Source organism: Buteo buteo, chromosome 10 (assembly GCF_964188355.1).
Source record: "Buteo buteo chromosome 10, bButBut1.hap1.1, whole genome shotgun sequence".
Lineage (NCBI taxonomy): Eukaryota > Metazoa > Chordata > Aves > Accipitriformes > Accipitridae > Buteo > Buteo buteo.
The window spans coordinates 8,532,940-8,558,418 of NC_134180.1; the positions used below are offsets into that span (position 1 = coordinate 8,532,940).

The 25,479-nt window shown below is 53.1% G+C and overlaps 2 protein-coding genes across 2 annotated transcripts in view; one reads left to right on the forward strand and one right to left on the reverse strand.

Annotated features, from left to right (window-relative positions):
* The window catches only part of LOC142035872 (14 kDa phosphohistidine phosphatase-like), a 381,702-nt gene that overhangs the window by 101,997 nt on the left and 254,226 nt on the right, over nt 1-25,479 (reverse strand). The gene's annotated exons all lie outside the window — the stretch shown is intronic.
* Nucleotides 1-25,479, forward strand: part of LMX1A (LIM homeobox transcription factor 1 alpha) — a 45,689-nt gene that overhangs the window by 12,223 nt on the left and 7,987 nt on the right. The window lies entirely within an intron of this gene.

The window sequence follows — 25,479 nt, forward strand, 5'->3', positions numbered from 1 at the left end:
TTGCCAATAATGTCTTTATGCTATTTCCAACCGCGTAACAAAAATCCCAGGAACTCCCTGAATCCTTGGCTTTTGAAATAAATATACCCCCACCTCGAACTGATTTATTTTTGCCTGTTTTGGGCACTTCTGCCTCCAAACATCAACTTTGGTCCTTCCCTCCCTGGCCTGAGGCCTGCAGAGCAGCCGCTGGCCTCACCTCGGGGTGATGCTTTGCAGGTTTCCTCGGTTGGCTGGGGAAGTGCATCAGGCATATTGTGGGTGAAAGGTGCTAGTGCAACGGAACCCAAATCTACATCTTCTTCTTTAGTGCCTTCGTGCTGGAAAAGTGCAGCAAAAGTCAACTGACAATGCGTCTTGCCGAAGCTGCATTTTTTTTTCCATAAGGATTAGTGGTTCAAGAGCGGGGATTTTCAAACTGACAAGCCCTTGGCAGAGAAATAATTATAGGCTTTTTATGCTTTGTGTTTCCTAAGTAGTTCTAAATGACTTTTTCCCTTGGGGCATTTTTTTTAAGTCCACAAAAAGAGGGGAAAACTGTGTATTTCCTCAGTGTCCTTGAAAATATGCAATATGTTTGTGGAGGCCATTTAAGTTTCAGCTATAAGATTTTTTTTGTGTGTGTCTGTTTACTGTAACCACATCCAATCAACTGAAGTTTCTTGGCTGATGATGCTTCAGAAATGGATCTTAGCAATGGGAGATGGAGGGAGATAGATGTGATCACCTCTCGGCCATCTCAGGAATGTGGGTTTTGCCTATGCAGTATATTCCCCAGGGTTTTTAGCCCACTCCTTGTTGTAAGAGAGGATTTCTGGGTCTAGTGAAGCTGGTTTTCCCCATCAACATCCATTATTTGCTTGCGCCAAGTTGCTGCACATCCTGCTGGAAACCCTCACCCTGCCCCTTTCATGAGCTCTAAGGCACATGTGAGCTCGTGCCTTCTCTCCCTAGCAAAATTCCCCTCCTATACGTTTCTACGCAAGCCCTTAAGCAGGTACCCTAATTTTCTGAGCTCACCGGACATCTCCACGTCACAACGTGTTTTACCATGGCTCAGTCCCAGCCTGGAGCTTTTTGCTCCCTACTTTTTTGCCCCTCACTGGGAAGAGCCTCCTGAGGATGCTGTCCTAAATCTGAGCTATCCTGCACCTGACCAGGGAGGGGGCTTCCATCCATCCATCCATCCCTGATACTAAACACTGCTTGTGATGTAAGGGGGGACCTGGGAGAGGACCCACTGGCGTTTACACTCACCGCAATATAAAAGGGCAGCACCGGGGCCCGAAGGGGCTGCGTTATTGCATCCACTGTCAGGGCAGTGCTGGGGCATTCCCCTGGGATTACCGGTGCAATATTCCCACCATCAGCAAGGAGCAGGGGGGGCAGGCTGCTGTTAATAACAGCGTTGCTCTACCTTGGCTTTATTAAGTGAGGGAAGCCTCCGTTCCTCACGCCCCGGGCATGTCTGGGTCTGGGCTTCACGGTGAGAGGGAAAGGGTTGGGAGCAGAGAGGGGGGTGGAGTGGAGAGATGGTGTTTGAAGTAATTAGAGCTGCTCAATGGAGGGGGGAGAATTGCCAAGAGGGGTGGCAGTGATACCTCAATGGGGTGTCCTGCCCCAACCTGCTGCAAAACCCTCCTGTGGGCTCTGTCCAACCCATGGCATTTAGTGAGTGGGGTGGTGAACTCCTCTCTTTTCCCATTCGTCTCTCTTCTGAAGACCCTCTTAGGGTAGCTAAAGTCTGGTTGAGCTTGTGAGGAGGCCACGATGTAGCTCCAGGGCTTACAAAGTCCCCTGTGCCCTGCAGAGGGACATGGTGCCAGGAGGGGAACTGCCTGTCCTGTCTCTCCTCTGCCCCAGCCATCAATTCTCAGGGGAAAGGGTTTTTTTTCTCATCTTCCCCTGTCCAGACGCTGCGAATCCCACTAAAACTTTTGACTGGAGCAGGGATTACGTGCTCAGGTTTCAGCCCTTGTCTGTGAGTGGTGTAAACTTTCTGCTGGAGCTCAAGTGACATTTTGTGGGAGATAGAAGAGTATTAAGTGTTGGTCCTTGCAGATAAAAATAGCTGCTGGCCCGACGACGTTTTTTGTCGTCTTGTCACTGGTCTGACCTGGCTCCATCACCTCCACGCTGGGGCTCCCAACGTGGTCCTGCAACTGCAGCCTGACCCAGTGCGGTCCCGCTCTGAGCATCCCACCAGCCTGTCACAGCGATGCTCTCCTCCCGTAAGCACTGTGGCCGGGACGGTACCGGGTAGGCTGGAGGGCAAACTGGACCAGGAGCAGCAGGTCCTGCGTTTGTGTTCACGGGGACTGGGAGGAAACACTGTCCGTCCCGCTCACTGTCAGCCTACCCTAACCAAGCACAGCATCCCCCTTCCCTGAAATCAGAGCCTGTGGATCAAAGCAGGTACCCCAAATTGCCCATTATGGCAAACCCCGCTGCTAACGTGGGAGCCCTCCTGATTACAGGAGTCCTCATGTGTGCACACGTGTCCATCTGTCTGTTTTTCCCGTTGCTGTGTTTCAGAGCTGATGTTTTCATCCTGAGGTTATAGCCAGAGCTGGCTCGGGGCCCCTCAGCAGCATCGGCAGAGCTGACTCTTGCTGCTCCAGAAATGCGGGGCTGGGGCCAGTCGAAAGGAAAGGGAAAGAGAGGAGGAGGAGGAGGGAGCGGCAGGGTCTGGCTCACTGCTGAGCTGGGACCAGATCTGCTGCTGGGAGAGGCTCTCCCACCCTGCCTGCCCTGTGCCTTTCCCGGGCTCCACTTCAGAGTAGCATCCACCCGTTCCACCTCTGAAAATAGCCAGCGTGGCTCTGGAAGAGCCTGTGTGGAGCCAGCAGGATGGCAGCAGGGACAATTTCTCCTGGTGTTGACCCTTTCTTTCTCATGGCTGGGCTGGGAAGTCCCCAGGCATTGGCCTCTGTGGACTAGGCATCCTTTGAGGATGCCTCCGTTCTATCTGCTTGTTCTTCTGATGTCCACCAGAACATCATTCTCCCTAAGGATCTCTTCATGGACCTCCTAGCTGCATAGCCAGGCTGTCTTCAGTGCAACTTTTCAATTGCAGTCCTTAAATACCTTTCTCAAACAAGTGAAGGCTTTTGGGAACAGCAACTTTTCCAGTTTCCCTGTGCTCTGCTTCAAGGCCCACCCGCCGCTGGGGGATTCATCATCTTTCATGGTGTCATCCATCAGCTGAAGCGTCTCTCTCGTCAGAAATAAGGAACGAGGTCCTCGTGTGTCTGGAGCCGAACCGATGCAATGGCACTTGGCCACTTACAGTAGTGGGCGATTACTGAGCCCCTGCCAGGAATTCTTCCAGTGGGATCGGGAACGCTCTCGGGTGTTAAATTTGTCCTGCGGCGTGTAACCTCTAAGTAGAGCCCATCGTGTTTTGTAACGGATCATATGATGCCGGCGATGGCAGCCGCCCGCCCTGCATTTCAAGGTCAGGGCTGAGCTCAGGGCTGGAGGGGCAGCTCCTGGCTGCAGCCTCGCCGGGCTACTGAGCCATCTCGCGGGGCTCTCTGCTCCCTCCTGGGGTAAAGCTTCGGGTGCCTCGGGAGCTCGGGCTTGGAGGTGGAGGCTGTTTTGCTCCCAGCCGGTGAGGCCGCAGCTCGCATCTCAGGATCTCCCTTTGCAGGGCGTGCTCCTGGGATCAGCGTGGCTCTGGGTTGCAAGCCATGACCGTGTCTGTCCTGCAGCCCCGTGAGGGTTTCTCGTGTGCCGCCCACACCCTGTCTCCACATCTGGAAACCGCTGTCCCTTAGCCAGAGCCTGTGCATCAGGTGCAGCTCCGTCCCCTGAGAGTTTTACAGAATCACGCTAAGGACAGGACCTTCCAGCAGACTTATAGACAATATTCCCTCGCTCTTAGTGCCTTGAAATACCTCACAGTAAGGAATTCATCTTTTATCCCTGAAGCTGGGGGAACTGCTGTGCAGAGAAGGGTTTGCTGGCAGAGGTGAGGTGCGCAGGGTCTTTGTCTCGATGGACAACCAGCGCGGTGATGCTGCTGCCTGCTCTGTCCCTTGGCTTCCAGCCCCTCGTGGGAAAGCACGGCCATCCCCATGGGAAGAGTCTCCCACGGTCTTTATCAATAAATAAATATTTTAGGCCCATCGCTGTATCAAGCAATTAGAAGGGACTTTTCGGACAGGTCGTTAAATAAGAATTAGCGGGGGTTTAAAATATTAATGGGCTATTGGCCCTCGCCAGTTCTCTTGTTACACGAACGTTTCATTTATAAGTTGGACCCAAGTTGGGATGTGCTGAGAGATGCTCAGCCTGCAGCCTGCACACGGGGGTTAACGTGGTGCTCTCTCCTGCCAGAAAATAATAAAAGCCAGGGACTGTCTAGGGATCATGCGTGAAGGATTAGGAAGAGGATATGCACGGGCCTGTCTGCAGCTGGTTGAAGTCTAGCGCAGAGGGGTAAGCCTGGAAATCATTGCTTTCTGATGGCTTTGAGGGGGCCAGCATGGAAAGGGATCTTGTCTCCCAAAACCTGGGGAGCTCTGCAGCCGCCGATGTTTTTAGTGGGAGGCAGTGAGAAGATCCTCTCTCCCTGAGAGATGTTTGTCCTGGTTGGGGAGGAGGAAGCACCGTGGGGCAGATGCTTCTGCCTCTACTTTCCAGGTGCTGCAGTTTTTCAGTGTGAGTGGAGGATGCTGGGCTCAGGGACTGGGGTTTTCCACCTTTCTACAGGATGCCTCATCAGATCTACAGGTTCTGCTGGGAGCGTGGCTTCATCCACAGCATTGTCTGTGGCTTTTTGGTTTTTAAACCTCCAGGTCCCAGAGTCAGGGGATTCTCTCTGGCTCCAGGGAAAGCTGGAAGACGCTCAGGTCTTGTGTTTGTTTGACTTCTTGACGTTGGCAGTGCTGTTCCCTGAAACAGTCACCTCGAGCTGGCTCGGGAAGCTGGAGTCGCATCTCTCTGGGTTAGCAAGTGCACAAAGGTTTCCTAGCATCAGTTATTCAGCATTAGGATTTACCTTGCAACCACCACACTTGTGGAAGGTGTCTGCTGAGATGGAGGCATCCGAATTCCCCAAGGCGAGTCAGGGTCTTATGGCCCTCAACCAAGAGAAGCACGTTGCATTTGTGGCAACTATTAATTGCTTCCTGAATTTAAAAAGCATAAACAAACTCGCTTGCTGGGGAACGAGTTACCCGGCGCATAAATGCTTTGCTGTTAATGCATGGCTGACCCTGACGATGATGTGAGGACCAGAAGAGCTTTCAAAGAATTTACCAGAAACCATTTCAGGGGAGATTGTGTGTTGTAAATCCTTAAGTAATGGGATGGAGGGAATTAGACTAGATAATAGTTCGCAGAAACCGGGCACGATTCCCCATTGAGGATCTTGAGATCATTAGAAACATGGCCTGGTGAGGCAAGGCCACCATGCGTCCTTATCCCAGTGACTGACGAGTGAGTTTACAACCTGGAAAATGAGATTATCAGAGGGTTAGTTTTACGCGCTGCAATAACGAATGACGTTAGGGAGCAAAACAGGGTCCTGTTATGGTTCCTGGAGGAGCAGCCCAGGACAGGGCTGTTTGCACTGGGTTGAGGATGCCTGTTGCAGCCAGCACCCATCGCAGCAGCACCGGGGCACCTTGCAGCCTTTGGCGTGGGTGTCTTGGGTGGTCCTATGCCTCCGCTGAGCTCACCGGAGCTCAGGGAGCTGCTTCAGGAGGACTTTTAGCTGCTATAGCAAGGGAGGTGGTGTCCTATCTTGCTTTCATGTATACGTCCGTCTCTTCGCTCCTGCCATGAGCTGTCCTAAAGCTGTTTGCAGGTTTCTAGGGGGCCCCAGCCCCTCCTCACCAACTCCCCAGCCCATGCATGGGCCTGCTGAGCTATTTCACAGGTAGATGCTGGCGTGTGGGACTGTTTGCTCCCTCCCCCCTCCAGCAACACCTTTCATTTGCTTGCTACCTCCGCTGGTTTGCTCTTCCTCAGGCTCCCCCTACACCGGAGGGATGGGGTTGGGTGAGCTTTAGGGATGCCGGTGGCTTTTGGTGACAGACCTGCTTTTACCATCTGGGGCATGTGTTGGGTTTTCCCCAGACTTTTGGAGATGGTGCGTGCCACACATTGCTGGGGAGCTCAGCAAACAGTGTTAAACCACTCTCATTTGAAAGGGCAGGCATGGGGAAAAAAAAAAAGTTTCGCCTGTGGCAAAAAAGTATTTCCCAAATCCAATATCTATGCAATGAGGTGTACCGCGGTGGGAGTTGCGCATCCTTTCATGGGGCAGTGCTTGCAGGGAAAGCAGTCAGTGGCCGGGCTGCCTCAAGCCCTAATAATAGTCTTGCTGGCTGCCTGGGGCAAGGTGCTGGTGCATAAAACATCAAATCTAGTGGCTGATATTCGGCTGCCCATTAACGTCGCCATAGCAGATTACATCCGGCTTGTGGGGCCGCCTGGCACATGCACGCGTCAGTGATGTTTTCAGGATGACAGTGCTTGATGCCAGAGAAGGGCTAAGCCTAGATTAGCGTTGGGGTGTGTGTTTTTGTATCTCCAGATTTCACTCTCTCCAGCAGGACGGAGTTCAAAGGGCTCTGGCCTTCCTGGAATAGGAAATGGCAGGATCCACCCCAGAGCCTTTTCTCCTCTTGCCCAGAAGGGTCCCACCCCAGCCGAGAAGCCCTAAATCCAGCTGGGTGTGGAAATGGGGGTGGAAAGGTCCATGCAAGGACCATGCTTCGTTCCTACCACTCCAGTGCTGGTTGTTCCCCTTGAACACGTGTGAGGTTGTGTTTGATCTGGGTCTGAGCTTGGGGTTTGTCTTTATTCTCCTTTAGAAAGGGGAGAGAAGAAATCCAGGAGGCCCCAGCAGGATGGGCTTGGAGCAGGGCGGCTCTCGCTCCACGGAGCAAGTGCTGGCGTCCAATTTTCTGTCTCACTTTGTTTAATGGACCTGCGAACCCATTGCAAAGCCAAGATTGCACAGGCGAACACCCCGCGGCCAGATTGCAGGGTCTTGCTTAACCCAGCGCTGCTGGGTTTCTCCCCACAGTTTTCATGCAAGGTCTCGGCTTCACCTTTTCACCAGTGAGAAACTCCCCAGAGTGGCACAGCCGACCCTGGGGGACAGGGTTTTCTTCTGGAGGTGAGTTTTACTCAGCCTTATCTGGCAATACGTAGGTAGAGTTGGGAAGCACCTTGTGTTGGCCACCAGGATGGAGAGGCTGTTTTGCACTGCAATGAAATGAGACCCCTGCTTTCTCCCTCTCAGGAGGTGGCTTGGAGGCACCTTTCCATGCTGGTGACATGCAGGTCACGCTTTGCCTTAACCGCCCCGGGAGGCATCAGCTCAGAAGGTGTTCAGCAGGTTGGCAGGTGACATCATTAGGCTTCAGTGGTAACATGCTGTGGAAGTAAGCAGGCAGAATCTCTCAGCAGTTGGTTCCCTAACCAGGGGCTCTGTATTGCTTTGACTGGGACTCTCTTTGTGCTCAGATGGTTTTCCTCCTCATGCACACCTTCCCCACAGGCTTTCATAGCGGACTCGAGCAGGCTGAGGCTCTCAGGCAGGCTTTGGCTTTCTGGCTGCGAATACACGGCCTCGTGGCCTGAGGTGGCATTACCGCTGTGTTTCAGCTTTGTGCGAGTCCTTTCCCATCTCTGCATCCTGCAGAGGACTTCCAGGGACAGAGGAGGTACCTGAGAGAGGGGAGATGCTGTAGGAATGAAGGCATGGTGGCCTGGTGTGCCACATCCATTGCCGTGTCCAATACCCCTGCCTGGTGGGTCACATCCCTGTCTGGCTTTGGGGACCACTGGTCCCAGAGGCAGGGAGCACCCAGTACGGATTTTTTTTCTGGGAAATAAGGGGCAGAGAAATACAACATCCACATTTGCAAGCCACCAGGGACATCTCTGCAAGAGGAGGTGTGGAGGTGCTTGGGATGCAGCTTGTGGAGGAGCTGGGGTGAGTTTTGGAGCATTGGGCTCCCCTTCGCACCAATGCTGCTGGGAGAGGCTGTTTTTATCTGACGTTTTCCACCTCTCTGCAGCAGAGGGTGAAGCGTCCCCCCGCCTGTCCTGGCTGTTGGCAGGGCTGTGCAGGCAGGACACGGGCAGGGAAGGAAAGGAGGAGAGGATAACGCCCCGGCTGTGGGCCCTGGCCATTTCTGGATGAGTAGGTCATCTGGGTGTGGGAGGGGAGCCGGTGTCCAAGCCAGCCCGGAGAGGCTGAGGTTGGGTGTATGTGCGATTTGGGGGAAAGTGAGAAGGGATTTCTTAGGCGAGAGGAATGCAAATTTCCTCCTTCGCATATGTCTCCCGTTCTTCCAGTTTGCAACAAAAGTCATCAAATTGCCCAAGACCTGGCAGCAAGGACAGCCCGAGAACAGCCCACAAATCACAGGAAAGCCTCTCCCCTCCTCCCTGCCTGCCTCCAGATACTTGTGCATCAGGAACCGCTTTAATCTCCCTTTGGGCGATTTTGGGTTTCCCTTGAATTGGTTGCACTTTTAAACCCTCCAAATGGTCCAGGGAAGGGCTGGAGTGCTCAGACATCATGGTTGACAGCAGCCATTTGGAGGAGACATGGTGACGTGGCTGGCGTGACTTTCCTTTTCCCCAGGTGATGGGGACAAATGGCAGTGACTGAGGTCCTGCTTGGTCCGCCTGAATTATCAGGCACTGCGAGAGGAGACAGCGACTCCCAAGGATGCTAAGCTGGGGAACACCAGGGTTTGGGAGTGTAGGGCTCCAGCTGAGAGGCTAAGGAGCAGTTGTGTCTCAGGACGAAGGGTACTTTTAATGAGCACAACCCTTTCCTTGCGATCCTGCCGGCTGCTGTTTATTGTTTGGCAGAAAGAGCCATTGGTGAAGCAGAGCTGCAGAGAACAGGTGAGCCTTTCCGAGCTCTTCTGTTCACCCTGTACACCATGGGGATGGGCAAAGTCCCTCCCGCCCCTGTAATTGCAAGGTTAGGATTCCTGCTGAAGGGGTGTTTCGTGGCATTTCATCTGTCTCACTTGGGGCTCCCAGAGCAGTGTGAGAGCAGCTGCACCCCACCAGCCTCCCCCCATGAGCGCTTGCATCCTGCCTGGTTTTGCAGCCACCTGGTTTGCACCAGGAGGTACAGGTCCTTTAGGATCCCCTTAAGAAAGGCACTCAGGTTACCCCATTTTGGCCACTTGAGTTATAGGATTTTCTTACAAGAAAACAATTCTATCCACCTTATTATTAAGTGTAGACTAGCAGTGACACCAGGACTAGGACTGACAAGGTGTCCCACCCTCAGGGTCCCTGCGTCGTCCCATGTGCCATAAGACAGTGATGGCCCAGCTTTCTCCAAGCGGTCCAGGGGCTCGTGTAATGGAGGAGACATGGGGGGACTTCTTGCTGGTGGATACACGGCGTGCCGTGAGCGAAGGCAGCAGCGTGAGGCTCTGCAGAGGAGGACAAATTAGTTCTGTGTACAACCGGGGAGTGGGGGTCTCCTCTAGTAGCACGAACACAGCCGTTTTCTCTGTGTACCAGCTGCTGTCCCTCTGCCTTGCCCGTCCGGGGTGAAGGTGGCAGCCCTCTGCCACCTCTCCTCTTCCTGTATGTGGCTGATCCACCCGCGAACCAGGGCCATAGCCGCTGCTCAGAGGGGAGATGTTCGTGTGATGGGGCTTCCCAAGCCCAGGCAGGGAGACATGGCTCCAGATGAAGTCCAGTTGCATTTAAGAGTTCCACTTGAGCTATTATTTTTTCCTACAAGGCACTACCCCACCCCAGCAGGATGCCCTGTGGATCGCCAGCGCGCGGTACCGGTCCTTCTTCAACTCTCCCGGTGAAACCTTGCGGACTGCCCCACTCGCTGAGCTGCTCGTGGGCAAGACCCATGACCTGGCTTGCAGGGGAGCCAGTGGGCTGGCTTCCTTCACCTGCCCGGCACGCTGCTCCCGCGCCGAGCCACTTTCCGCTTCCCTGCTCCTGCCTTCCTCCTCCTGCTGCAGCATCTGCTCCGGATGTTTTTCCCCTGGACTGCAGAAGCTGTGTTTTTCCAAGCTGAATTTCTTTTGGTGGTTTTTTTTTTTTGATCTCTCCAGGGTCCCCTTCAGATTGTTTTGCTTGGTTCTATCCTCTCCAGTTTATTATCTTCTGCTAATGTTATTAACATGCTAATTAGTCCCTAACTGCAAATGCCAATGAAGATGTCAAATAGGGCTGATACTAACCCTGATCCTTCACATTACTCTTTTTCTCTGAATTCTGCAGATTACTCTGTACTTCTCCCATCGCCTTGATTATTTTATCTGGTTTGGCTTCACAGAGGGATGCTCACATCTGCATGAGTGTGATTGCTCCCCTAGTAAAGACTTGCTGAGATTCAGCATAGGATGGTTTGTGAAACCCCCAGGGCCAGGTTGGCGATGGCTGTAGCTCTGAGAGGCGTTTTCTGGCTGGTCCTAAGGTCTCATCTCAAAGGCAGGGTGCGTGCCTGGCTCTCCGTGGCACCCCCCTTGGGAGGCAGAAGGAAAAGGACTTTGGAAATTTAAAGAGCGGCATTTACCATCCCGCCTATACACTCAACCCTCTGGCTGCTCAGGCGTTGTGCAAAGGTCTTCCATGACTATAAATAGGCAGAGAGGTAGGCAAAGAGATGGTGAGATGGGATGGAGACAGGCAGCGAGCCAGCCTTGGCCGGCATCTGGAGCTCTCATCGCCTTCGTGCACAGAAGAGGTGCGGTTTGTTCCGGCCACGCTGCTTTCGTCAGGCAAAGTTTGCCCCCGCAGAGCCTATTTTTGAACACAACCCCCCCCCGGTTACCTCTTGGAGGTCCCGCAAAGAACCGAGGCCCCGGCTTTACGGCGAGGTGCCCCGGCGCTGCTGCGGGACATCGAGCCACGTGCTTCAAATAGCTCTGTGCAGACGTGGCCTATGGAGATGAAATGTGGCTCTTGACCGATTGCGAATAAATCAGGGTCAGGAGCTTGAATGCTGGCCAAGAAACCCAAAGGGATAAAATATAGCTTCTCTACAGACTGTTAGCAAACAGCACGTGGGCTGAGATCTGCTAGATAAATTTATGCGCTGTGAATTGTTCACCCAGCTGTAGTGGAGGGATGGACAGACCCATGGAGAACTAATAACCATATGTGGTGGACATGCCTTCAGTGCTGACCTTTAGAGGGTTCAGCAAGGCTGGGAGGTGGCACGGTGACGTCTTCTTAGGGATGTCACCGGGAGGGAATGGACACACATGTTGCTTGATGTGAGAGGGGGGGTTTCAGGCTGCCTCTGCCTTGCGTGTCCAGGAGACAGGCTGGCAAAATAAATTAATGCTCTTGACCTTGGTTTTCCCATCATGTCACTTGACATGAATTGAGGATAAATACTGGACTCTTTGCCTTTGCCCGCTCAAGCTCGTAGGACTTGCCAGCCCGAGAGCTCCCATTCCTGATGCAGCCCAGGGTTTTCAGTTTAAAATGGGAGGAGGTAATAGGGAAATAGTGAAAAGGTGGGATTCTCACCCAATCCCAAGTCGTGGGCATGGGGCCTCCAGCACCCACTGTCACCCATTTCAGGTGAAACGCCGGGAGCTGGTACCACTGCCCCGGCCACAGGGGCTGCCTCCTCTCGCCCCAAATCCCTTGTAGCTGCAAAGAGGAACATTGACTTCACATTGGGATGAAATGTCCTGGCGGCAGAACCAGCTCCAGGCAGACCGACTTAATGAGCCTTTGGGCTCGGTTCAATTGCTTTAAACCAGAGAGATGGGCCTGAGCCCAAAACACGCAGCCAAACAGCCTCGTACTTGTCCAAGCTGCAGAGGAGCGTGAGCAGTTCGTGGCTGGTCCCTCCTTTCTCTAACCAGGCATCTGCTTCCCACCCTCCACCCCGGGACGCTGGATGTGTGCATGCTGTCATCAGATGGGACTGGCTTATATATCGACAGCTTATATGTCAACATCTTCTGTATCGACATCTCTGCCCTGGCTTTAGCTCAGCTTGTAGGGGGGACCTGACCCCCCCGTGGGTACCAGACCCTGCACCACGGGTCTGGTTATGGGAGGGCGACCGCTTTGGTTTTTTGTCTCGTTTTACCCCAGCGCTGCAGGGGGAACCTCAGTTCCCCTGGCTGTGATTTAGAGAAATGTGGGGGGAAAAAAAATATCCCACATTTGCGGGGAAAAAGCATTTCTCCTGGATGCTGGGCCAATCCTACACTCCCAGGCTGGGCAATTCGCCTTCCCTAGGCTGCAGGGGTTATCGAGGGGCCTGCGGACTGTCTCTGCTTTCTGGGATTCGCAGCATCGTTTTGAAGTTGAGAGCTGGAAAGAGAAGCTCTTCCCAGGCTGGGCATCTCCTGCAGCTTGGGAGTCCTCTCTGGGCTGGACCAGCCGCTAGCTGTGCCCAGCATCAATCCTGCGCTTTTGCAGCAGGGTGGTCCACGTCCCAGACCCAGCAGGCTGCGGACGGGGACTCCCGCCTCGGTGGCTAATCCAGTAGCCATCCCCCCTGCCCCCCGCCTTGCTTAACCCCCTGCGCCTTTGCCTTGGGCTGTGACTTTTGACACGGGCAGGACACATTTAACAGTGTGCTCCCAATGCTTCGCCAGTGGCCATCCGGCAGGTCGCGAGCTGCGGGGCTGTGTCACAGCTCCTGCCGGAGTGACACCAGAGCTGGCGTCACCGTCCCAGCCGGTACCAGGGACCCTGGTCCCAGTGGCAGCCGGAGGCAGATCAGAGCCACCAAAGGCTGGTGCGGCTCTCCATGTGCGGGCTGAAGGATCCCCACCGTGACTCGCACCGCTGTGCGATTCAGTGATCTCATTTGTTCTTTTAAAAGTTATTTAGACTGCGTTGGAGCAAAACACAGCAAGTTTTTAGCACTGACTGATTTTTCCACCGAGGCGTCTTTCCTTTCTCCCTGTGGCAGTGAGGATTTTGACAAAACCTCCCAAGGAAACCACAAATAAAACCCAGAGCAATGAAATCAGTGTGAAAAAGTGTGACGTGGTGCTTGGGTTGGACGTGCCCCTTGCTTTTAGTGAGGCAGCTCAGAAAAGCCCGGCACTGCACAGGCAAACCCTAAAGACATTTTTGGGGAAAACCTTCTTTATTTATTTTTATTTATTTATTTATTTATTTTTTATTTAAAGGATGTGATTTTGCAAGAAGGTGTCATCGCGGTCCTTTGCTCTGTGGCCAAGCACCCCAGCGTGTACTCCTTTATCATCAGGGTCTAGTCCCTCCCTTAAAAAAAAAGGCATCTGCCAGCTTTTCCAGAGAGCAGATATTGCTGGGACAGGCAGGAGAAGCGTGTCCACGCTGCTGCCCAAAGCCACTTGCTTATCACACACCAGGCAAAAGAGTAGAACTAGAAGGGACACCCCAGCACCTAAGCAGCAGAAGGAAGGTGTCTTTCTTACCCCATCCCTGCCCCAATGAGCTGTTGCATTTAGTGTTTCAGTGAAATAAATGAGACTTCTGCTGGGGATGGATGGCTTTGGGGATTAATGGATCTAACCTACTACCTGGACACATTTGTTATTGCTGCTGGTGGCATTTGTGGTCTCCCTTGTTTGCAATCATTAGGTTCCAGAGTGAACGGTAGGCATGGGGTAGTTTACACTTGTCTCAGGTGTGAGGGGATAGCCCAGCTTTAATTTAATACCCCTCAAAGATGTTGCCTTCTAGCCTGAAAGATTAGCAACATCATTTTTGCTGTTGTCTTCCAGAGGGTCCTGCTGGGGGTTTGCAGAGCCCTGCCCTGACATTGCCGCTCTGTGGGCTCCCGTCCCCAGTGGCTGTGTCTACTAACACAGGTTTTGGGGCCAGGAGAGCCTTCTTCCAGCTGAAGGCGTTGAGCCATCTTCCACGAGGGGTTCGCAGCTAATTGGTACAATCAATATTTGTTTTGCAAATGCAATTGGAAGGAAAGAGGGATTGAGAGTGCCAGAAATTCAATTGACCTGTAAAAACAGATACTGTGTAAAGGGAATCCTTTCCCTGCCAAGCAAATATTTAGAAAGGAGAAGCAATAAAATGAATAAGCAACAAAGTAATATCCTGCCTCTACGGCCGCCGGAGGCTGCTGGGAAGGGCTGCGGCCCCCGACACTGCGATAACCCTGAGCAGACGAGCGGCAGGAGCCTGTTTCCTAGAGAAAGCATGTTTGCTTTTACTGTCTAATCCATCAAAAGCTCATCCTGGTGCCTCGGCAGCGCTGCAACCTGTCTCAGGTAGCTCGGCAAGCTGGGCACCGACCCCGCACCCCTGCAACCACAACCACAGGACGAGCTCGGTGGTGGCACAGGGGACAGGGCTGTCCTTGCACTCTTGTCCCCCCTTGTAGGGGTCTCTGCTCTTTGCTCCCACATCCCCGCTCAGCCTTCTCTGGTGCCCCGGTGATGGGAGCACACCAGGAGGGCTGTGGGTGCTGTGGGATGTGAGCAGTGCTGTGGGGCAGAGCATCAATGGTTTGTGTCTGGAAGGAAATCCCAGTGTGTCAGTGCTCAGCCTTGGTATGCCTTGGTGTGAAAATCAAAATGGTTAAGGAAAAAAAAAAAAAGATTTTTTTTTTTCAGATCAAAAAGCTCCAGAAAAATGTTTTGGATAGGGAGTGGTGAGATGGGATCCAGCCAGGGCTTTTGCCAAGCAGGAGCAGAGTGCCAGGGTCCCTCTTTTGCAGGTTGCTCAGCATCCCTGGGCGCAGCCTTTAGGTACCCAAGTGACTTGAACCAGAGAGGTGCCCTTGGGTTCGTGTCTGAATTGAAAAAACTCTGTGGAAAACAAACATTTTTCAGAAAAAAAAAACATATAATGTATATACAGATGTGTGTGCACGTGTGTGTGTGTGTATACATACATATAAAATAGAGCAAGTAGAAGGAAGGGAAATTATTCTATGGGAAAACTCTCAACCAGCTGTGGTGCTGAGCACCTTTAGGTCAGTTTGGAGCCTTCTGAGCATCTTCCCCCCATGACGGAGACTGACCCCTCTAATTAATGTCAGCATCTGAGACTGCTTCTTGTTTACTGGCATCAATCAGAGCCTTTTTTGGGGGCATTCATGGCTACTGAAGCCAACTTGAAATGTAGTTGCTACACAGAAATCAAAAAGAGGTTTGGATTCCATTGGTGTAATACTGAATTTTCAAGAGACTGTTGGCTGAAAATGTAGACTTCCCTCCCAGACTGAAGAGGAAAAAGCTCTAGAGAAGGAGGTGAATTTTAAACACATCAAATTTTCCCAAGGTTTTATCCCTGTTTATTATGAGACTGAACTCCTCTAGGATGCTCAAGACCTCTGGGGAGCTGATGCTCAGACCCACAAAAGGCAGAGCAGCTCTGCTTCTCCACGCACGAGATGTCATTTGGGAGCGGGTCGCTTGCCGGGATCACGGTGGGTGAGCTGCCCATCCTGGCTGCCCATTGCCGGGCTGCCTCTGCCGATGTGTCCCTGGACCACCGATGTGTCCCTGGACCACCGATGGCACGAGAAACCCCCCCCGCGCGCCATCATCTGTTATTGCAGCCCTGTCTCGGGTGCCGCTGAGGTTGCAAAATGTGCCCCGAGCATTTGTTTCTCCCGAAACCCCAGCCCGAGAGCACACGCTAAAAGAGAGCTGCAACATGAGCTCAGCTGAGCGGGGGGGGGGGAAAAGATGGCTTAAATTTAATGTCTTTTTAGATGCATATTTCCATTCATTCCAGAGCATATTCCTCTGGCATTTCCAGCGCGCTTGTTTAGCCGAGTAGTTAACAAACTTCATCGAAACACATGTTATAGTGCTCTCTAGTGCACGGAGCTATGAATGAAGGATGCCTCTTTTGAGATATCTCGATGTGCAGCACAGCTTTTGCTCCGGAGCAGCCTGTTAACCACAACAGCTGCTTCCCATTGTGGAAATGCTTTTGAAAAAAAAACCCAACCCCATCCCAACAACTCGACAACACGCGCAGATGATATTTATGCAAAACCCCACATGAGGGTGAGCTGGGGTGCATGGAAATAAAAGATAAGGCAAAAAATAACCCAGCCGGGAGACTGCTATCTCCCCGCTGGCAGCGCCCGGTGTGCTCCTGTGGATCTGGTGTTTGCCGAGCCGGACCGAAGCAGCTGGTCTCTATGTCCGGCTTAGTTTACTCTGTTTAGTTTTTATACAGCTGAGCGATTTTTATAGCTGCTGGAGCGCCGGGAAGCTCGACAGGATATTGGCTGCCTCCTAATGAGAGTTTGCAGCGTTGGCACGTCGGCACGAACGCCCCGTGAATTTTAAACGCCTGGGAAACGGCGGCTCCCGCGGCCCCGTCCCCGGATGCTCAGCGAGCCCTTGGGGGGAACATAGGTTTTCTGTTTAATAAAGGAAAATGCAAGCCTTGATTGTAGCCTAGGAGACTCAAGAGCAGCCGGGAGCCCCAGAGTCGGGGCTGGACCCAGGACACATCCACGCGCGCTGCCCTCAGTGGTGATGCTCCAGGAAAGCCCCCCAAAAGCCAAGGGAGCCCGTGTGGCCCTGGGCACTTGGGGATTTGGGTCATCCTGAGCCTGAGGTCAGACCTGTGGGACCAGACTGGGGGTGGACTTGGTCCCCTGGATTTGCCTGATCCCTTTGTGAACCTGTTGGTACAAGGTGGTTGTAAATTTACGGCATCACGGTATGGCATCGCTCCTCTGCTGGGAGCGGGGCTAGCTTGGACACTGGGTCAGGTTGCTCAGGGCTGGGACCGGTCGAATGCTGGCTATCCCCGAGGAAGGAGGTTTCTCCACTTGATATGAACACTCTTTCTTTTCCTTTCTTTTGTTTTTTTTGTAACCCTCCTTTTGAAATTTGGAATGGAAAATAGAAAGATTTTAATTTTTGGTTTTGTTTCTATTTTCATTTTCCATCACAGGAGGTTTACAAAAGATTCAGACAGATGCAAATACAATGACTTGCAAGAGGGGGTACCCTAAGCTGGAACAGAATGAAAATTTTTCCTTCCCCCACGGTGGTACAGCACGTCAAAAAACCAGTGGGTGTGTAAAATCCTCGAGGGGATAGGAAAACCAGCCCACAGGATTTTTTAGCCAGGATTCCCGTTTCTTGGAAAGCAAAAAAAAAAAAAGGTTTCAAGATCATCACGTTTTACCCACAAAATGAAAGACAAGAACAGCATTTCCTTTTTCCTAGTTATTCCTGCCCCGCTTACAAAGCCAGCCAAATACGGGTGGTGGTGGCGATGGCACATCCTCTTGCTCCTGGTGACTTTGCTTTTCCATCATTTGCCTCCCCATTAATCTCAGTACAAACAAAGGCTCTGAAGAGACAAGCTGAAAAGCTCCTGGGGGTACGTTTAAATCAGTCCTTTCTAATAATGTCTGTCGACCTCTCTGTGGAAGCGCTGCTCCCCAAGGAAAGGACACGGAGCCGCGGCAGCGTGCTGAAATATGGTGGGGTGTAATTAATTCTGACCTCTGGCTCCCGCTCACTCACTCTCAATATTAAATTTGACTAGTGATATTGTGGTTTTTCAATTATCCTTGTTTTCTTGAGGGCACAGTGGGGGGGGAGGGGGTCGCTGCTCGAAATTCAGCTTGGTGGGAGATGCATCGGCTGGGATGCGGAACTGCCGTGCCATGGGCTGGAGGGGATCAATCCTTGGGTCGTCTCCATTGGGATGGTGTTTGGGCTTGGACACAGCGTTGTGTGTGCCTCTCTCCCTCCCACCTGTGTCCCTTCTGCCTCCAAAACCAGATGCTCGATCAGTGCTGTGATGGGGCCAGCTCCCTGCCCAATGCTACGTGCTGTTATGGAGGGAGGGGGGCACAAAAAGCAGCAGCCTGTAGGGAAGTGGAGAGGAAAAGCAGCATTTTGGTCTTGTTCTTCTGGCCTTGCCCAGGAGGTTGCTTTCTGGCTGCTCCTGAAGTCAGTAGTGGATTTTTCTCAGACTCCCTGAGGGCCTGGAGGAGACCCAGAGCCATCAGCTCCTATAGGACCTTGTTGGTGAAAGTCTTATTGGTATGTCCTTGATCAGAAATGGAGCAACGTAAAGCAGCCTTAGAGGCCATGCACTTGCTTGACCTTTTATTTTGGTGTAGAGAAGGCCTGAGGGTTGCTAGTGTATTTTGGCAGCGGCTGTTTGCTTGGAAGGCTTCGTTTGTCTGTTTATTTAACCCTCTCATTCTAGCAGTGCCCCTGCGTGTCACGGCATGGTCGCTGGAGGGTCCAGGGTGTGTTAAGTAACCGCTTTTGGACCTCATCCAGGAGGCAGGGAGGAAGGTGCCCTTTCCTGGGAAAGCTCGGATGATTCACGTGTAGCAGAAGGAGGGTTAAACAGCCCAGTGCCAATGCCCTCCTCCTCTGCTGCCCCTCTTTCCTCTTTGCCCCCACCTCCCCAGCGTCTCCCCCCTCACTGGTGTCCTCTGCCGTGGCACCAGGTCCCGGGAGGGGACGTGGGACCTGCTTAGGTGCCAGTGAGCATCAGGGCAGGAGCTCATTTAGGGATGCTCCTGCAGGATGCCCATGCATGCACCCTCCAATTTAGCCCTTCCAAAGCCTGTGAAATCCCTGGACAGGGCTGTCCCCCTCCTCTGCGCCCCAGTCTCCCTCCTCCATGCCCGGCTGTACCTGACAGCGGCTCTGCATTTGAAAGCAAGCCGTGCTTGTTGGCTTCTACCGCTGTGACGGGCTCTCCAAGGCCGGGAGGTGTGCAGGGCTGGGATGCATGGCAGAGCAGGATGCTGGATGGGGAAGGACCATCGGGTTTGGACCCTGAGAGAGCTGGGTTTGGTGAAGAAAGGTGAAAAGCAGGACTTTCAGGCTTCACCTCCCTTCCTCGCTTTCCCCAGCCTCTCGGAGAACACAGCCACCAGCCAACCGCTCAGGGGTGGGTTTGCAAAAGGCCAAGGTTGGCTTTTTGGACTCCCCATCCCTGGTTGCCAGCAGCGGCTTGGCTGGGCCCCGGGGAGGGCTCGCACCCCGGGGCCGCGGAGACGAGCTCACATCAGCCCCCGGGATGAAATAAGCCCATCTCAGCCCGGTTGCCATGTCCCCTTGAAGCATCGGAAGACGCATTCAGGCAGCAGGAATGAGAAGGGCTTGAGCTGGGGGGAGGGAGGAGAAGGGAAATTAAAAAAAAAAAAAAAAAAAGGGAAAACGCCACTTGCTGCAAAGCGAGTGAATTCTCCAATAAACCCGAATCTGCTGAGAATACATTTTACAAACATGCAGTGAAGTTGGCTGCTTTTGTTTGGGCGTTTGTTAAGCATTAACTAAAGAATGCCATGGTCCAGCCTGCTCGGTGTGAAACCTAATTCTCCCCCTTTCTGGAGCCATGGCATGGAGTGCTCAATTTTTTTCTCTCTGTAGGACTGCAGCCTTCTGGTACTCCAGCCAAAAAACACTCATATTTTAGCAAGCTTAGCCCTGGCCCCGTTGCCAGGCAGTAAAGCGAACACTTGTCCGCCTCGGGGGGAGGGAGCCGGGAGCCGGGGAAGGGTCAGGAGAACAGCCCCAGGGAAAACATCCCTTCTCCATCCCTCCTCCGTCCCACCGGAGAGCTTGGGGGTGGCTGAAGGTGCTTTCCTCTGTCCGCCTTGGAGCCCGGAGACATGGGGTGGGTTTGGAGGTCCCTGGGATCGCTGGTGCCGGGTTGCCCTCTGAAAAGCTCTCCCCATCCCCGGGACGTGCCAGCCTGCTCTGCGCAGCGCTGAGATGGACTCAGCCTTTCCCAAGTCGCTCCCATGGCCTCGGCACCACTCCTGCCGGGGCCGAGGGTCCGCGTGGTCCCCCCGTGGCCGCGGCCGGGGGATACCCTCGCGGGCACCGTGCACGGGGCGGGGGGGTGCATCCATGATCCTTCCTTCCTGGCAGTGGTCCGTGCCCCACGAGGGGTGACGTGAGCCCAGCAGCAGGAGGACAGCGACTCGTTCCCAAGCCATGGGTGCAGGGTTGACAGCGACTGGCATTTTTCCACTGCCAGCCCGTCGAGGACTCGGCGCTGCCATCCCCCCCCCCCCTTTCCGATGAGTGACAGTGAGTGAGGAGATGACCCGGTGCCAAGACAACTCAATCCGGCGTCCTCGCTCCCCGCAGAGCCCTGCGGCTCGCCGCCGCCAGCCTCCTCCCGCGCCCCTCATGCCGTGCGTGGCCATCGGCTCATCCCCACGCCAAGGTCACGGCTCCGGAGGGGTTCACGGCTTTGCTTTCCAGAGCCGCGTCGGTTGGGGATGGCTGTGAGCGTGGCCGGGCTGGAGCTCCCTGCACCTCCGATGAGTCTGTCGGGGTCTGCTCAATCTCCTCCTGGGCCGTGGTGGGAGCGGGAGATGATTTGGTCAGGTCTCTGCACCCGAGGCGCTGGAAAACCCAGCATCCCTGCGGATACATCTGCTGTGGGCAGGGAGGCGAGCAGGGCAGCTGCCTGCACTGCTTCGTAGGAACCGGTGCCAACGGTGCCCGTCCCAGCCCACGGCCACGAGCCCGCGGGGTCACTCAGGGACTGCCCCTGCCCCTCTCACCACATCCCCGGGGCAGGCTGGCGCAGGCGGGGGGGAAAGCATCCCTCCGCCTGGCAGAGCTGCCTTGCCTTACGCGCCGCCCCAACCAAGCCTCTGCGCGGCGTTTGAGATTTGTCCGTCAGTATTTAATATCGGCGTCCCTGACCCGCCGCCCCCTCCCCGGGGAGGCTTCGAAGGGCCGTGTTTGTATGCGGCGCACGCAGACAGACAGCAGCCGGGAAGCGCCCGTCAATCACAGCCCCTTTCAGCCTGTCACCTCAAAATAAAGGGAGAAAGAGGGGGTGGGAGCTCCGATGGGAAACCCGGGCTGCCCGTGCCGCTCCCCCTCCATCAGTGCCCCAGGGATAGGACGTGCCACCCCAGAGGTGGCTTTGGCCACGTGTCGAAATTTCTAGGTTGCAGCAATGCCGGGCGGATGGGAAACCCCAAAGCAGAGGGTGTGGGATGGCTTTCTTGAGGAAGAGGATTTGCGTGGAGAAGTGGGGCTGTGTCCCAGGGGAAGGGGGGATGTCTGTAACGCCGGCTAGCTCGCTTGGGGGTCTTCCAGCAGAAATGTTGCAGTTTGGGAAATGACAAAATATTTTGTTTCCAGATTTTTCTTGAAACCCACCACTACCACCTTTCTGTTTCAAAATTGGATTGTCGTTACAAAAGGGACCTAAACTTAAAAAAAAAAAATATTTTAGTGCAGATTAATCAATACAGGAACAGGAACGTTTTTAAGATCAAAAACAAAAGGTTGTGTGTCGTGATAAAAATTGCTTCCATCACCATATTTTTGTTCTAATTCTTCTGAAGTTGGGTGGGTTTGTTTTCATTTACAAATATTCACTGTTGGTGCTTCGATGTGGCTTTTACTGAGCTGCCTGTGGCAGGCTGGGTTTCCACCGAGCATCACAGAGTCACCCTGTCCGGTGCCCTGCCCCATGCCTGCCAGCTTCATATGTGGTTATACAAACCCAAAGGCTGCCAGCCAGGCCTGATTTAGCTTTTGAACCCCAGGCTATGGAGGGGAAACAATAAAGTCTACTGAGAACTAAAGCCCACAGCATCCCTAGGATGGCCAAAATGAAGGCACTCCCATTGCAATGTAGGGGTTGGTAATTTGTTCTTGGTTTAAAACCTGTTGAAGTCCCTGGGCAGAGCCTGTCCTTCTTCTCTTCTGTGCAGCCTCCTGTAGAGAAATGTAATCTCAAAGTCCCCTTTGCAGCTGCAGAGAGGCACAAAGAGGCAGAGAGGGGAGAAAAGATGGCATTTGCTCTGCAGCCTGCTGCTTGCAGCAGGAGGGAGCTGGGCCCAGAGCTGGAGATCCCAGAGGTGGAGGAAAATGTCTCTGGATCCAGGCTGGTGTGTCTTACTCAGGCAAAAAATGTTAAATTAATTGCTAGATCTGGCACTGGAAGAAAATTTTCCTTCAGCCCCATCTCAGGCTGACCAGGGGTGTTTCAGCTGGGTTAGCCTTGCAGGGGGTGTGCATGCTGGAGTTATCCTATGTGGGACTACCCCTATATGGGATTATTTCTGAGTGGGATTATCCATGTGTGGGGTTATCCATGCATGGGGTTATTTGGGGGGGGGGGTTATCTGTGCATGCTCTTCTTCCCCAGTCCCTGTAGAGGAGCTGGTACTGTCCAGGACTGGTCCAAGGCTATAGGGATCTGGGACACCAGCCATGCCCTTTGCTCTCTCCCCATTACTACCTGTGGTATGCTGCAGTTTTTATGCCTCTGACCTTTTAGTGCCTAAGATCTGGGTTTATTGTGGGTTTATAAGGAGCTCTTTACGGTTTTGTACTGTGGAAGAGGTTTTATGGGAATTTCTCTGCATCTCACGTTGCCCAGGGATGGGGAACTCCTGCACTGGGCAGTGAAAGATGCCTGGTCCGTCTGGCATCCGTCAGTGGGAGCTGTTGGGGACTCAGCAGTTTGGAAATAAAGTCATCTATTCAGCGACCTAAGTACGGCTTTAAGTGTCTAATATTAGGCAGCCATTTACCTAATTCTCACACCTTCCTGTTTTGCAACACGCTTTGGGCTTAGAAACATCCATTGCTTGGTTGGTGCTGCTGTGCCTAATTGACAAAGGTTTATGGCTCTCTAATCAGTGCCCTGGAAATAGAGATTTTGGGCACATTCATTTGTGAAGATTACATAGCAGTAACGTAATAGCTTATCAATATTTTATTACTGAGAGCAGTTAGTAATCCCAACAGGTAGGGCTTAAACTTCATTTAAACAGAATGAGAATGTGTTACCAGATGAATACAAATCGCCTCCACTTTGTCATAAAAGAGACATAATTAAAGACGAAATGACTACAGAAATATTAACACAAGCCTGCATTTCTCAGAGCTGGAACAAGAAAAAAAATGACCCTTCAGAAGGGATGCTTTCAAGGGAATATACATCCCTGTCCTCCCAGGGCAGTCACAGGGATGTTGGGAATACATACATCTTAGAGGAGACAGACAGTTGTATGTAAACTTGGAAATTAAAGTTGAATGTACAAAAATAAAAGCTACTAATGGCATTATCTGGAATTATAAACTCCCTAATCTCCACCTTCTATTTGATGATTTTCCACTTTCTGTAGTGACAATAGTGTTTTATAAAAGCTTTATAACACCCCTTTCCTACTTCTTGGGGGATGGTACAATTTGCTGAGCCCACCAAGGATTTGGCTGGCACAGGGAGAGCACTGCACCCCATCCCTGTGCTTGCTGCCACCGTTTCGGGAAAACCTGGGAGGGAGCGGGCATAGCCCATGTGCCGACATGAAGCGTCCGTGAGAGGACCCTAAGGTGGGAGGGAGCCAACACCAATAATCAGGGTACCTTTGGCGGCCCCATTCCCAACCCTTCGAGCCCTCGACACCCAGCCCCAACGGCTGGCAGGCACCACTGGCAGGGTGGCGGTGTGCCCTGGCACCCTGCCAGCTGCGCGCACATCTGGCGGGCAGCTGTTTCCCTCCAGAGCTCGGCGCTCACCAGCCATGGAGCGGGGCACTGGGAGGTGATGCTCTATGGCCAACCTTGCCCGTCGGCGTGGGGAGGCAGGCGTTATCCTCTGCTCCTGCCCATATCTGCCCTCCTCGCACCGGTGGGACGTGCCGCCTTGCCAGGGCTTGCTGGCTCCACGCAGGCAAGCCCTGATCTCTGAAGAGACGGGCACAGATGTGACCAGCTGCTGCCGACTCTCCCGGGCTCGCTGCCGACGCGGCAGAGCCTGCCTGTCCCCCTCCGGCGGTTTGCACAGCTGACCGTCTTGTTTATCGGCTATTGGGCAACTAAAGTGGTGAAATGAAAAGGTGAAATGAAGCCTGGCGGGGATTGCAGAGGCTGCGCATGGGCTGCAGCAAGATGCATGCCCCTTCGCTGCTGGGGAGCTTTTGTTCAGCAGCATCTCTGGTGTTAGGGATGCCTTTGCCTTGGGAGCTACCTCTGGGGCACAGCCACGCATGTGCTTTGCTCTGCCCCTCGTCTCCTTGTTTTATGGGCTATCGAGCTCATCACAAAAACTTTTTTAAATTATCCCCATTTTCTGATGGTTTTGCTGTGAGGGTTTTGCATACATCTGGTCCTCTCCTTGTCAGAATGGGGCTGACTCAGCACTTTTCATTCCCTATGCGTTTTCTTATAACAGCCAAAAAAAGAGAAAGGATTGAAAGCCCGCTGGTGGCTGCAGGGCTGCCTTTCTCCTCCCCAGCCAGCCATCCCCCTGGTTCCGCAGGTCTCCCCTAGAGATGACACATGGGACAGGGACCATGGAGGTGGGAGTTCTGTGGGGCCAGTGGAAGGCTGGATGCAGTGCTCCCCACGCGGGTCCCTGGAGTATCCCTGGGCTGGGACACGAGCGATGCTCGGAGATAACCTCTGCAGGATGTGTGCTGACTTCTGACTTCTCTTTCTGGGCCAAAGTCATCAAGACAGGATGAATAATGTCCAGTTCCCACAGATATTTAGGACGAGGCTGGGTAAACAGTGATTTTTTTCTTTATGGGGCTCAAGCCAAAACCACAGATATCTGGGGGTGGCAAGGAGGTTCTGGTTTGGTACCTTCAAACATCTCTACTGAGGGAAACATCCTGTTCACTTAACACATCCAGCCTAGGGTTTAGCTCCAGGTGCCTCCAAGTCCTTCCAAGCCAACACTGATGCTGTCACCCCCACTCTGCTCGCCTCAGTTTCCCCAACTGTAAATCACTGATCATACTGAGCTTCTCCGTAGGGACATTTAAATTCAGAGCAAGAAAAGCTTTGCTTCAACCTAAAGTGTTATTTCTGTCATTATTATTATTGGTTTTTAAGTATAAAGCCAGTGTGTTGAAACCTGGGAACTGTACAATTAGGGCTGCCTCAAACACTGTCACATCAATGTCAAAGAACAAGCTGAGCTTTTTCTTTTCCTTTTGACACATCAAGTCTTCAGTCTGTCACCAGCCTTAATCCAAAACTTGCTGCCATGGAGATTGTTACGATATATTAGACATGCCTGATGTGTTTGCAAGGAGGAACGGGGCTGTTCCACTGACCTAGGCCAGAGGGACGGGGTGGTTTGGGGGTGACCGACTGCGCAGATGCTTTCTGCAGGTGCTTGTTGAGAGACATGGATGAGCTCGCTGGCTCCCATTGCTGTCTCCAGCATCTCCTTACATCTGGGTGTGAGCCGGAGACAGGTGAACAATGTAGGGTTGGCCTGATAATACTCATGTAGCTGTGGGGTGTCCCATGTCTTGTGGTGGTGGTAGCTGGACTGTTGGGTTTGACACCTGTTTGCTTTTCACCGGGAGCATCCGGACGTTGGGTCTTTGTCCTTTGACTGCATTCGTGGTAAGCACCTGGTAACAGGTCAACCAAAAATGCCAAAGCTGACCCCAAGGCAGCATCCGCCATTGGCAGAGGGCCAGCTTGCAGCGCGTGCCGTGTCGCTGCAGGGTGCCAGCACCCTTGCGCCCAGCCCCTCAACGCAATCCAAGCACCAACGGGGTGACACAGCGATCCTGTG